Source organism: Pezoporus wallicus, unplaced genomic scaffold (genome assembly GCF_028554395.1).
Source record: "Pezoporus wallicus isolate ANWC-B61680 ecotype Strahan unplaced genomic scaffold, APGP_CSIRO_Pwel_v1 contig_8047, whole genome shotgun sequence".
Lineage (NCBI taxonomy): Eukaryota > Metazoa > Chordata > Aves > Psittaciformes > Psittacidae > Pezoporus > Pezoporus wallicus.
The window spans coordinates 3,775,013-3,790,058 of record NW_026639548.1 but is presented as its reverse complement, the minus strand read 5'-3'; the positions used below and the strand labels follow the sequence as shown (position 1 = coordinate 3,790,058).

The window sequence follows — 15,046 nt, the reverse complement described above, 5'->3', positions numbered from 1 at the left end:
CAAATTATATCGGCAGGTGGAATGTATTCATCCGCAGGTTTTTTGGCTTTCTCAGGCCGTAAGTCAATCTCAACAAAGTATCTTTGCTTGCTTTTCTGTTTTGATTGGTTAGCAGATCAAAAGCACATCTTGTAAGTAAAAATACTACAATGGTCTAGAAATGGCCTAAACTGGATGAGATTCATATCTGGTTGTAATCAGTTGCTAGAAGCTAAGTTACATCTTTGCCCATAAAAGATATTCACATACAGGAAAAAAGTTCCTACGTAATTACAATTATTTAAAATTAAGACTTTGATTTAACTTAAACTGGTTAAAAACATATTCTTAACACAATCCACATAAATACTACAGCACAGCAGATAGAAATAAACATGTCTGCGTGATGCCATATACTAAAAATTGAACAGATGAGGCTGCAAAAATAGCAAATAACCATGAAGTGCATAAACCAGTGATGACTTCCACTGTCTGAAGCAAATATTTTGCTCTGCAGAAAAGGACTGCAAACTGCTGCAAAAAGTGTTCAGAATCACTGCAATATATATGTCAAGAAATAAATTACTCTGAAGTTTGCTGCCCTGCCCTGGTTTAAAGAGTTACATAAATCGGCAAATTTCTCACTTCCACTAAAATACTAATTAAAATAAAGCACGAAGAACATTATCATTTTCTATGGAAAACTTGCCCTGGCCCCAGAGGGTTGCAATATTTCAGAAAGCACAGTGACAACACATACTGGAATTCACCAAAGCAATAAAATAAGGTACTACAGCTGTTCTCAAACAGGAAAGCTATCCAACCTTCAGAATGCCTGCTCACTGGTGGACATCTCTATGCACTAAGGGGTAAAACAGCCTTTTGCTATTGAAGATACTCTCTACTTGGCTTTTCCCATGTTTAAAGTCAATCTTCCAAACCCATTAATTATTACAGAGAATTGCTATACGAACTGGCACAGCTCAGATGGTATGAACAGATACACACAGGTAGGTGTGAAGTGCTCACATCATGGCTCAAAGGTGTCCTAAGGAATCTGAGAGCAAAAGTCTTGGCTGTGCTGAGCTGGGACTTGTTTTCAAGTTGAAGTACATTACAGGTTTGATCCAAACTCCTCTGGGTTTAAGGAAAGACATCAGTGGACTTTTCCTCAGGGTTGTGAAGGTTAAGGAGTAGTAGAAAAACACACGGAAATACCTTCTGCTTCCTTTGCAGGATTGAAATCTCTTCCTGTCTTATCTGGTAGAGATGTCCCTTATGTCACTGCCAGAACGCTCCATTACCTTTTCCTTTCCTGACCTACTTTGCATTCCTTTCTGGTTCATCTTTGACTCTCACAATGAAGTTTATTCCTATCTATCACCACATTCATTTGCAAAAAAATCTGCAAAATGTCAGAAGTCAAGGAAATGTAAAAACATGAACTCAGAGGAGAGGAAGAAAATCGATGCTTCTGTGTCAAATGTCAACTTGCCCATTTCAAAAAGTACTCCACTGGATTTTACAATTTGAAAGAAGCTGTGGCCCTCAGCTCACACATGCACTCAGATCTCCTGGAATCTCCACTGCTGAAACAACACAAAATCAACAATACGGAACATTCAGCTACAGCACTTCTGCTCTGGGGCTCAGGAACCTGTTGGGACCCCGGCGAAGTTTCCCAGTCTGCAAAAGCTCTCACTATTTGATACAGAAAAGCTGTAAATCTCTGAAATCTCTCTTTAAAGCAGGGTTTTAAATGTGAAAGGGTAGGAAAAGCTCAGCACAGACATACACACATAAACCACTACACTGAAACTAATGAGCCACAGAAGCTACATATGCTGTGTATGTTCACATTATACACACCAGCTGACCAAAGTTGTACTTTACATATCACATAAGAGTAACAGCTTGCAGATCACAGGTGTGCTACAGCATCTGGCATGTATTTTTTGACTCACAGGAAGAATATGGATGATCCAATCTAAAGGGAATGTATAAAGCCTAAATTCATTTTGAAGATACGCTATAATGACTGATGTAAAAGAAAAATCAGGTATTCTGGCAAACTAGGAATCATACTAAATCATTCCAAGAGCTAACCACACTGCTTGATACCATTAACTCAATGCCATCCGTAAAGAGATTTGAGGCTCCTGAGTCACAGTTTGCTGAACAGAAGCAGCAGCTCTGCTTCTACCAAGACCTCTTTTGAGTTGTACTGTACCCACTTAATGAAGCACACATTTTAATTTAGTCTGACACTTGGATATATTTTTAGATTTGATTTTTGCACCTTTTGTACACAACTTGAGATGTGTTGCAGGGTGCTAAAGCACGCACATTAAAAACCACTTGCTTACACAGACCGCGGCAGCACATGTATAGAAGTTCATCCAGAGGCAGAGGTCATTAGCACAGAAAACTGGTCTACCTATGGATGCAAAGATGACTTTAAACAGAAAATCTGCCAGTTCTTCATTGACACAGGCATTTGCCAAAAGCTATATATTGTAATGGTAAGATTTTCAAGGTTACTGGTGTCTGTCTGCTGCATTCACATCTGAGGTTCATCAATCTTTGAGCATTACACGGAGTATTTGGACAGTACAACTTTATTATGAAGTTATCTGGAAATGATTGAAGTACTCTGATCATAAATATGCAGCAGCAGCACAGGCAGCCAGGAGTTCGCTTCGAAAGTAGTAAGTATCATTTGGGAGACAGACTTTTGGATAATTCATATGCTATTTTCCTTGGTCCCTACACAGCTTCACGGTAAAGAGAAGACAGACACATGGGATGGAGTGGACAATAAATATTGCTGTAGTTTACGAACCTAGCTTGTCCTCTGCAGCACTTAATTTCCACATCATTTATTTTAAGGTAAATAATGACCTAGTAAGTGATGGATGAATATGATAAAGCCAAAGGTAAATTAACACCAAATACTGTCATTCATGACACCAAGATTAGAAGCAGTGCAAACCATCTGATGAATGTTGCTCATAAAATTTTTCTCATCAACACACCCTCCCAGGAGGATGCCCAAGGGATGGAGTTAACACAGTTCTGCACTCCTGGACACACACATACTTAATTATTCCTTTTTTCAGCAGAGGTCATGCAGAACATAATACAGAAAACAGACTCTAGTACTTGTGGGAACAAACACAGCACAAAAGATGGCTCCTGACCCCAGAAGACTGCAACGTGATTATAGAAGAACAGAGTAAGACTGTACACAGACACCTAGAGAAGCACAGGGATGATACAAGGTGTGGGCCTAGACATCCCAAAGCAGATCAGGGTAAAACAAGTATAAGAGTATCTTTTAAAACACTGATTTAGCACTTATGAATAAACAGGTTCTGAGTCCATTTGAAACTTTAGGTCTTTGAAATAGCATCACACTGAATAATGTTACAGTAATAAAATACTGTAGTGACAGGACAAGGGGTAACGGGTTAAAACTTAAACAGGGGAAGTTTAGATTGGATATAAGGAGGAAATTCTTTCCTGTTAGGGTGGTGAGGCACTGGAATGGGTTGCGCAGGGAGGTTGTGAATGCTCCATCCCTGGCAGTGTTCAAGACCAGGTTGGGTGATATGGTTTAGTGGGAGGTGTCCCTGCCCACGGCAGGGGGGTTGGAACTTGATGATCTTAAGGTCCTTTCCAACCCTAACTATTCTATGATTCTATACTTGGAAAATCTCAGATTAAAAGTGCTACAAATGGGTTCAGAATTAATATTGTTGTGCAATTAACTTAGTTCCCATTAGTAATACGATAAGGATTAACTAAATGATGCCTGATGTCTAATTCAGCTAAAGGTATGGACACAAAGTACCCTTTCATCTCTGGACTGTGAAAGTCAACTCCAGTATTCATATCTTGCCTTTCTATTCCCATGCTTAGTCACTTTGGTTGATGCTGGTGTCCTTCAGAGCTCAGCCTGGAGGCTTGGGACTATTTTTGTAGAGCCAGTGTGGATCAGGGTTTGGCAATACACACCAAGCAGCGGCTCACATGCGAAGTAATGAAGGATGAAAATTATGAAGCTTCCACTGGGAAATCTACAATACAAGTAAGACTGGAAAAGCTGAGTCAATCAGCCCGTTAGAAGGTCTAGAATAAATGTGCCGTAGGATTATTTTACTGCAACTGTGGCATGGCACTCTTCATAGACTCTCCATCCTCTTCTAATAACATTTTGCATTAAGTTAACCTCTGCACGTTCCTAATTTCCGGGCACTCAGGTAAATGATGGGTATTGAATATATTACCAGTATTATTGTTTTATATGTTACAGTGGTGGCAAAAGCTGAGCACTAGTGATTAAGCGTAGGAAATTAAAAACTGCTGTCAACAGTTTCTTTCTCTCTCTAAGGGTTTTATTTCTTCACCATTCTTGCTCTTGTTGCTTTAAGTAGGGAAAATGCTGTGGTAGTGATTTCTTTATTAGAAATGTCAATAGGGTCTGCCAAACTTTAATCAGCTCACTTGGCTATTAGACCAGACTGACATAAGCTTTCTTTATGAAATAAATGACTGCCTTATTGAGCTTACTATTAAAATACTGCAAATACCACCAATATGTTGAATGCAGCATTATCTAACTATCAGTTTCAACCTCAAATATGTTAATCCCCAGAGATGGCGAACCACTGCTGTCAAAGATTTCAGCCAGTGAGCAAGATGTTTTCCCCCTTCTATGTTTATATATTTAAAGCTCCTATGTCCACTAATTCAAAACCACCTGCCGGTAACCTGACAATCAGTAACCTCTGACAACTGCTAAGAAAGCTGTCCATTCACAACTTTGAAGTTGACTGATCCGCTTTCTTAGTGTGAACCCAGCGGTATTAAGTCCTCAGTGAGAAACTCTGGCACAATAGTCCGGCCTAAAAATTGGCAGATTTATCTCCTATTGGTCACTTTGGAACCAGATAAGAAACAGGCTGAAAAATTTCTTCTCTTTGTTCTGTACCAGCACTGCTGAACAGCAGTGAAAGGAGAAACTGAAGAAAGCTTAGAAAAAAGGGAGAAAGATTTTAATTCCATTTGGTCAAGACTGTTCAAGAAATAATGATGTATGCGCCTGACTGGGAATACTGTGACTGAATTTGTTATCCCTGGCTCTGAAGATAGTATTGAAACATTTCTGGAAATCAAATCTCGCTTCAGTTTCTAATTTGCAAACTTCAAATTTGATGCAGTCAAAATCAGAACTCACTTTAGAATATCTTTGTCTTGTTTATTATAAAAACCCTGCATTATTATAATGCTCCAGGCCTATCTATCAAAATGGCACTGGTCTTAAGAGCAGCCCAACCCAAAGCATGTGTAAGTCCAGAGGAACCCACTGACATAGCTGGTATTTTATCCAGCCTTTTCTATAAATTAGCGTTACCCTATTAAGCAATGGATGTCCAATGTCTTACCCTAGCTAAAGATCATTACCACTATCTCTTGTCATAAAGTCCTAATAGCCAGGATTCCATAGCTTGCATTTCATACTTGTTCTTTATTCAATTTGCCTCCATTTTGAAACATACTCTTAAATCCATCCCACCAATGGATTAATTTAAAATAAATATTTCAAGAAAGTACCACTGCTGAATTTCAAGCAAGTGTTCAAGTCTCGCTGATGCCAGTAAAATTTAAGACTAGACTTCAATAGTTCAGTGAATCAAGAGCTGGGGAAGGAGTATAGTGTGTGTTGTAGGTCAGCCTTACAGAGGTAGGTTACCAAGGTGTGAAGACAGCAGTATAGTAACCCCACACTTCTAAATCTTCCTGTAGAGCAAAACGAGGTCTCTCTTCTTGGCTAACCCTACCAGACTGTGGTGCTCTGTGAAGGGTATTCACTTTTCTTTATTTAGCTTTACCACAGTTTTATCTATTGCCTACAAGATGAACATTAGTTACACTGACTGACCTCCCACCTTTTCTTGTGTTGTAGCAAGAGTAATCAAGAGGAGACTAAGTATGTGCATACTAATGAAGTGCAAGTAAATAAATAGTGCCAGTGCTAACTGAAGTGATACATTTTCCTATCCAAAGCCAAAAAAGAACAGAAGCCCCAAAAGCTTATGGGACTTTAAAACAAAACAACAGGGGCAAAGAGAAGGAAGTTGTGAAATTCACCATATCAGCTTTATTGTTTGAGACTGGGCTCTTTGAGGTCGAGCTAAAAGAAGGAAATGCCATCTTTCAGCCTGGGTATATTCTTCCTAGCTACTCATTTCCTCCAAGACACTAAGAAGGAATCATGACAGATGACTCCTCTGCACTATCCATTTGCCCCAGTTTTACAGCAGAGATCAGAAAATTTATTGGATTTTGCCTGAGAAAGAGACAGCGTGTAATAACCCTTGTCTAGGGAGGATAAATAACATGCTGAATGGAGGTAGAAAAGCATCTTATCTGTTAATTGCAAGGAAAACTGTAAAATCAATATAGATATAACAAACCAGTCAAAGCAAGTTTCAAATTTCTGTTCAGGTGTGAGCAAAGAAACAGTGCCCGTTTCCAAGAAAGAGATCACTCCTATCACATTCCATGGCGACAGCGAACTGCTGGTTAGTCCTCTCTCCTACCTTTTCATTCTGTGGCTAATCTGTGCAATGACTTTTCTCTACTGTCAGCAGTGGTACCAGCTACAGCATCTCAGGTGTGTTGATTCCGGGTTCCCTGGCATTCACCACCATACTGGGTTACATACGTCTTAGTACATCAGTTTTATTCATACACAGACAGAACTATTTCAGGCAGCCAGTTCAGTGTAGCAGAAGAAGGAATAAAAAAGAAGCATCCATATTCTTATAAAAAACCTTAGTCTCTTAATTCGAAGCAACCAAAATAGTAACAGCTCCATACCTCCACTGTTTCACTCTCTCCCCAAAGAACCACCAAACTCCAATGCAGCTGGATAACTGTGTTCCAAAACTCTCAGATTCAAGCGCACTTCTTGTCTCCCATGCTCAAGACTCCATTTAGCAATTTCCACAGCAGGGAAGTAGCGTAGTTCCTTTATGCAACACTGCTAGACCTAAGGCAAAGGAACTGCTGTTGGTGGCCCCCAGAAAAGAGATGATCTGAGAGTGAACTTACTGCCCAAGGGATAGGTAGAATCGCATTCAACATACCTTTCATATCATGTTACAAATTGACACTTGTGGCTCATTCAAGTACTAAGCTCTCTAAAGCAGGTAGAGAACAGGAGAACACATGAATATACCATCAGAGCCATTGAAGAGCTTCCAACGCATACAGGAACGTGACAACATAAGCACCTACATCAGCAGCACATTTCCATTACAGGCCTTGAAAAAGCTCTTGCAATTTTGGACAAGCAGAAAACGAGCACAAAGCTCCCATTGAGAATACATGCGCTGAATTAGCTCATTAAATGTTGTTTCCCTGACCAAAAAAAAATGTTCAAATTTAATCTAATGCATCTAATATAGTTAATTACCTGACAAGGAATTTAGATACTGCCCCAAGAGAAGAGGAAATAGAATGTTCTAAATAAAACACGAGTATAAATGGGGTGGAAATCACAACTTTCCCTAGATATAAGAGATGTTTCCTTCGCTAGGATTTGTCTAAGAGAAGTGGGAAATTGTATAAATTCTAAATTAAGCACCGGAGGCTATTCACGGGGTCCTTTACATAAACACCCACTCACAGCTTTAGCAAACAAATTAATGTTACAAGTGAACACAGAAGTGGATTTTTAAGAGCTCTGCGTTTTGATCTACACAGAAGAAGGGGGGCTGGTTGGGTCTGGGGTGGACACACAACTTCTTTGTACTCAGAAATCACAATTAAAAAAGAAGTAAGCTAGACCAGCCAAGGTTTTCCTGGGGTTTTTAGCTTTAAGAGTACATTCCATGCCAATCTCCCCCAGCAACATTTAACAGTTTAGCACAGAAAGCCACACAGGGAGCTGATTGCATGTACATTTTTCCAGGCGCAGTTTCCATTTTCAAACTACTCTAATCACAAATATCAAAGCAACTGGACTACCACTGATTCAAAGACCTGACGTGTGCCACAACTGAACTGCCATTAATATAGTCACAGTGATGATTAAGTAAAGAAAACATGTTAACTATTCTGTTTACTCAATCATTCTGGGATGTAAAGCTGACCAAAGATAAAACTTATTAATTTAACAACAGCAGTAATTATTCTTTTTGAAATGGAAAATTCCTGCATACACAACAGTCTTCAAAATGAAATTACTTAATTCCCACAACTATGAGGTGGCACAAAATAATTCCTTTGACCCAGCTGCTGTTATTTAAATTAATTACACATCTAATTTCTATTAAAAGAAGTTAGGGAAGAATAAACAGATTTAATGTGATTACCCTAGCAAATAAAACACCTCTAAAAATGCAGGTGTGGTTTTCAGCCTCTGGGCAATAAAGGAGTTTGAAATTGTTGAATGCACAACTTGCCCCTAAGTTTGAGCCATGTCTTGATGCCGTCCATTATAGGGTCAAAGCAATACAGAACAGGATCCATGAGAGACAAAAATACTTGTTACTAAATTATTCCATGCAAATGAAGAAACTCAAGGAATCCGCTGTTGGCTTGACTCTAGTGAACAAAAAAAAAAATTAAGAACCAAGGGAAACCAGTTAGATTTCCCACACAGACCATGACAAGAAAAATGCTGCCCTGGCTGCTGGGACACATTAACAATTATCCAAACCAACTAGTTTTTTGGTAGTGCCAGCAACTATATCATAAATTGTCCTTTCTCTCATTTAAAGTTTGCTGTTTCATAAACCAAAATTCAGTGATGTAATTTCTTTTTTAAATTCATTTTTCATTGTTACAAGTCAATCTTCCATTTATTTGCCTAAATTAAGATTGCCTCTACTTAAACACTCCCTCCAGATAACAAGTGCTAATCATTTTTGTTAGGTAATGTTCTCCCTTTGTTTCAGACCTTTTCCATCTGTTTAGCTGTTTATTGACAGAGGAAACCAATTTCAAGGCAGACAGCAATACTGAATATATTTTTGCATTCTGTGTGTGTTTTTTCTCTTCCATGTCTTCCCCAAATTATGCATTTGTTCAGCTATGGTCTAAATGTAGCAAGAGGGCAGGGCCTTCGGTTATTATGTGAATATTATTCAGAAAGTAGTTTAATATAAAAACCTTTTTTAATATAGAAACCTTTGGCAGAACTCCATCACAAAGTAATAAGATTTAGTCTCTCAATTCAAGTAAATTCATAATCAGACTCAAAGAGAACAAGACAGCAGTCTGTCATACTTCATACCTAACTGCCTCCTGTTTGTTCAATAAATGAGGACTCCAAAGTCAGCAAGGTAGCATCCATACTAATAATAGAAGGACTTGTCTGTACAAACATCTCAACCACCTTTCTGACTTCTGCTTCTCTTTTTTCCCTCTTAGCCTCCTAAATGCATAGACCTCTTTAGCTCCATTTATTTATAGCATTGCCCACTATCAGCTAGGGGGGACTCGATAAACTTTCTAAATCATAAAGAACAAGAACAGCCAGATGGTTCTGCTCTATTTTAACCTGATTTTTTCATGGAAATCATCGGACAGGGGCAAATTATTTGTCTATTTACCTGTCAGGCCCATCCTGTTAATTTGACAAGAGATGCTGCCCACTTATTTTGCTTGCAATGAGGGAACATGGGAAGGAGCTGGGAATTCCTGAAGGAGGAGGATGTTTGCAATATACAGTACTAGCAGCACTGCCAAAGAGTATGAAGATGAAAAACCGTAAGACAAACCTATAACAAACCAAGTTTCTGAAGTTCTGCTGCTTTCAGAAAAAACAATTTACTTTTCCCAGGGAGAATAAACCACTATGCGGTCACACTTTTGACCTTAAAATATTATGTGTGAATCATTCTACAGGATGAAATTCTTGAGACGGAACGACTCAAAATAGTGTGTTTTCAACCCCAGAACCTACATTAGTATGCATTTTTGCTAATATCATGCAAAACATGATTTTTGGATGTCACCAATATGCTACTTCTGCAGTCATCTGGGAATAAAAAGTTACAAAGTTCATTCTTTCCTGCTGTCCATTTTGCATTTAACCAGTAATGTGATTTTCATTTCCTTCCAGTAATGCTTTATCATCTGTTCTTTCCTCTTCTCCAAATGACTGAAAAATAGCACTGAACCAAATTTAGTAGCTATCAACAAAAACAAGTTTGCTATCCCATTTGGGGGAATACTTTTCGTGCAGTTCTTTCTCACTCTTCCCTTCCTAAGGCATTTGGGAAAGCTTATTTTATAGGCTTCTTTGCCAGCCAGACATCTTAATCACATGGAATGTCTCAATTTCTGTGGGATTTTATTTAGTTTTTATGATCCTCTAACCAAATTTGAATGTTACCTTGTAAAACAAGAATTCCTTATTGCCAGGATGGGTACCATACTTTCTGGCTCATGCATTCTGGTAGAAATCTGACAAAGGCACAGACAATATATATCAAGTTCTATTCCATTAACCCATTAAAAATAGTACAGGAAACTTCCTCTTAATCTCATATCCAAACCATTTTACAAAGTATTTGTGCAAAATGCTTTACCGTTCAACTTGCCATGTTGACATCTGTGCAGCATTTTAACCAGAACAACTTCTGATCTCTGCCTTTCAACCCGTGATTGGAAATATTTCCCACTCCCACCCCTGTCTGCAGGCTCGGTCTCCATGGAGACCAGAGGACTATCACTTCTTTCTCTTCTCTTTTTTTTTAATTAACGCCATGGCCATGTGCCACTTGAGTGCAAATGCAGTGAAATTTTCATGGGCTTTCCACTCCATTTCAGTAGGATTATAGGTCAGTGAACCTTGAACAGGGAGAGCTAAACACGGCGCTTCCTGATAGACTATGAAAGCAAAGTTAATGTGCCTAAGGAAAAGATTCAGTGAAAGCCAATCCTTATTGGAAGAACTTTTCTAATGATGTTCACTCTCTCTATATATTTGTTTTTTATAAGCCTTCCATCCAAGGTTTTCAAAAGGTTTTATATACACTAAGCATGTAATGCTTAATATTATCACCTCAGTCTTCGGATCTAGACAGTATTGTCCCTACTATCACATGTGAAAAAACTAAGCCATAAATGTATTATCACTAGTCTAAGGTCACCCTGAGAGTGGTGCTGCTGCTGGGCTGTACCTACTGACTTGCCGTGTTCCCTGGGACTTTCAATAAGCCATTTCAGGGAACTAACTTTATGTTTCTATAGCACTGGCTATAGAAACTGTAACTGTATAAACCCTGTAAGGTCAGATCACAAAGGAGAAGCAACATACAAATACAGCAATACTTACAGTTGGTAATTGAATATATACCAAAAAATAGTTCAGCCACTAATTTTTTTCTCCATTGGAAAGCATTATGTCCAGCAAACTCTCTCACAACAGTATATGTAAGGACTCCATTTTCCTGTAAAACAATCTGCCTTCTCTGACCGGTGCAACGGGAGCAGCCCATGACACTGGCTGCTGGCCTAAAGTGCCTCATCAGATTCCACAACTGCAGTGGGCCAGCAGTATTTTGTTATCGCACACTCTTCTTTTCCCCATCTTCATTTAAAAAAACCAAAACAATAAAAGAAAACATGGAGGAGTGACAGTTAACAGCATTGGCTCAATACCTTTTGTTTAAGGAGCCAAGAAAAGTTTGGAATTGAAATCAGATTTTTCTACCAGGGAAAGGCCCCAACACCAAAACTTGTTCCTCCCCTCTGCCCTTCGTAACATCAATTGGGGTTGTGCTCTCAAGTCCTTGCAGAAATGCACAGGGAAAAAGCTATTGACTATATGATTTTGAAGAGGGATGAGGTGATAGTGTTTTGCTTTGTATACTGTATGTGAATCAACCCAAGATCTATACAGCAGAAGCAGCGGGACTGATCAATCTTTATTCGTAGGCAATCAAGCAAAGCTGCATCTTCAAGTCCCTTTACTGACAGCTCATAAAATGATGGTATTGATCACAATGCCTGAATTTGTAGTTTTAACAATAAAAGCAATTTGTTTAGGGAGGAAAGTAGCTCTACGAGGTGAACGCCTGTGGTTTATTAACTTTAAAAAATAATTCCGAGCAATAATGTGAAAGGTTAGACAGAACTTTTTAACCTTGAAGATTTGACTTCCATTTTCCCTACTAAGATATTTTCCGCTTGAGAAAATTTATAGTTTAGATTTTGGAGTCAAGAGAGATGTAGCAGGGTGTGCCTCCATGCCACAGCTCCTGTCTGATGCTCTTCAAAGTGAATGCTGCTACATTCAGCACAGCTCAGGTGAAACCGCAGGGTTCAGGCAACAGTAACTTCTGAAGGGCTCATTCTGCTTGTCCTTTCTCTTGCTGTCAGGCAGAATGAAGTACAGTTGTTAGAACCAAAAGGCACTTAACCAACCCCGTTCTTCTCAAACTCCAGATACATCATCCTGCTTTCACATCCTCCTGAGAAACTGAGGAAGTAGCAAACAGAGGTGTAAGCATGAAACTTGCTCACCTGAGAGGAACAGGGAATAGCGATTACCACTGCTTGTCCTAACCCCATACACTTCCTCTGCCCTGAACCTCTTCACCCAGGGTCTTTTCTCAGTAGGATTATACTGAACCGTGTTTTACCAGCTCTCAGCTGTGAGTGTGCTACGAGGAGACATGCATTTATAAATAAGTCTAATTAATGGGAAAATGAAGAAAGGATAAAAAAGGCAGCTGCACAGTGGAGATACCTCCCTTGCATTCCAGTGAAACGGAACTCGTACATCTGGCTTCCAGAGCCATGGCATGTAGCTTTTTCCCAGTCCCTCCTCCTGTACAGCGTATCTCACTGACTGGAATGACAGATCTGTGGTCACAGGTCTCAGCTAAGACACAGCTCTGAAGAGGGGCTACAGTGTGCTATGTCTGTGTGGAGCCTGCCGTGACAAGGTGGATCTCTGGACACCCGTACAACACACAGCAGCAGCTTCCAGAGCACACACCTCCCTGTGCCCCAATAGGCATCTGGGGCCTGCTTCTGTGACTGTTCCCTACCCAATTTCTTGTCTCCAGCATTCCCAGCTGTGCTTGGAAAAGGTACCACACTGCAGGATTCACTGGGACTGTTAGCATCCCAGCAGAGATGACCCAGCTCAGGAAGAGAACCTGGTGTCAAAAAGTCTGGGAGATTTGGGAGTACCTAAATTGAAACACAATCGTAATTACTATTGCTGTAGGTCAAAGACTCCACTCAAATACAAAAGCTTTACACCGTTACCATTTTGGTTTGGCATTTTAGGCTAACCCCCCCTTCCTCCTTTTAGGATACATCAAAGTGGAATTTTTACTCAACTCCAAATCCAGCCTATCTTATTTTCAACAAAGGGCCCTTTCAACATTACAACACACTGTCAGTTGTTATACACTGAAGCCAGGTCTGCACTACAGAGGCAAGATTTTCTGGAAATTACATAAGCATGAATAAGAAGCTCCATAAGGATGAAGTTTCCTACAGAGATCTGTCTCACAGTTGATTGACTCTCGTGTCCAAGAAAGTACAAGCTCTTATTGAAGATCCTGCCGTAACGGGCTATAAGAATTCAGCTGCCTGGGGATTCTCTAATGTCTTTTTTTCTTCTACGGCCTGCATATTTTCATGCAATGTGTAAGAGTATAACCATCTCTGAGCCAGCTCTGCTGCTGTCAAATTTCAAACACACATGCATAGGCAGCATTATAACATAAGGCTTATTTCCTTGGAAAGCCAGGATAAAGTCCTCCTTTTTCCCTCAAAGAAAAAACAATGAAACTCAGGAGAAATTGACCCAGCTGTAGTTACTTGCTTTATTTACTTCATTAAAAATGATGAATGTAGTCTTGAGTTTGCCCATGTATAGTACTGCTAGCTGGATTTATGACATAAATAAGCATAAATTCTATATGCTGGAAAAAAGCATCATACACCTATTATTAGTGATGGATCTGCACAGCATGCTAAAGTACTTGAATATATGTATTTGCCTGTTGACATCTTTCTAAAATAGAAGGAATATTATAATCTTAAAAATAGAAAGCATGAATATCGTTGACGTATAAGCAAAAACGTAATATCCACAGAGAGCAGAAGCAGTATGTAAATTAACATCTAATGCAACTACAGGAAAAAAACAGGGATTTTAGGAGACGAAAGCTTGAAAATTCAATTTGACATCTTTATGCACATTCACTGAGATGTGGTTAGCAGAGCACAATTTTCAGGTAAATTTAATCTGCGATATATGGAAACTGCAATCACCTAATAACGCATACATATATGTAACTTAATTGGAATTATTTATTAGCCATAGAAATAATTTGTAAGGCTTGATATGCAGCTGTACTACTTTCTTTTTAAGTTGCTACCCAGGCCCTTGGGGGTAAAACCCAGCAGAAGCTGTGTGCACTTTTTGGCAGCTAAGTCACGTTTTTTCCATCAAAGTTTTTGAAGCTTTCCAAATCCTCACATCTCCAGCCTCAAGTTTTCTGGAAGACTATGGGAATTCAAGCTGCTTATAGTCAGCGCCTTCACATCTACTTAATACCTCCCTGAGCAACCCTTTGCAATGACATTCGCTTCTACTATAAGAAAAACCATACAGATTCTCACATACCTACACTAATGTTAAATCCTTCCCAAGTACTATCCATACAAAATCAAAAGTATTACATTATTGTCTTTTTTCTAGGTCCATACTACATGAAAGGCCTCCCTCTGCATTCCTGTTCTCCAGTAGCACCTTCCTCTACAGTAACAGCACCTTTTACGAGAGCACACGACTGTTAACTTTAATGTCTTAGTTTTGTGGCAATTAAGGAAAAGATATTCAGCAGAATAAATTAAAACCTGACACAGTAGACTGAAATGGCTTTTATCTTCTGGATGATTTTAAAAGTTGAGCTGATTATTTCATTTAGAGATCAGACCAAGGCAACTCTCTCTTCCCCCTCCTCTTTTTCCTCTTGTAAAATAACTGTGACAGCCTGGAGAAATATTGTCTATCTTGGTT

The 15,046-nt window shown here is 39.2% G+C and overlaps 1 protein-coding gene across 3 annotated transcripts in view; it reads right to left on the bottom strand.

The window, feature by feature from the left end:
- TMEM132D (transmembrane protein 132D) overlaps window positions 1-15,046 on the bottom strand; it is a 272,550-nt gene that overhangs the window by 115,577 nt on the left and 141,927 nt on the right. The window lies entirely within an intron of this gene.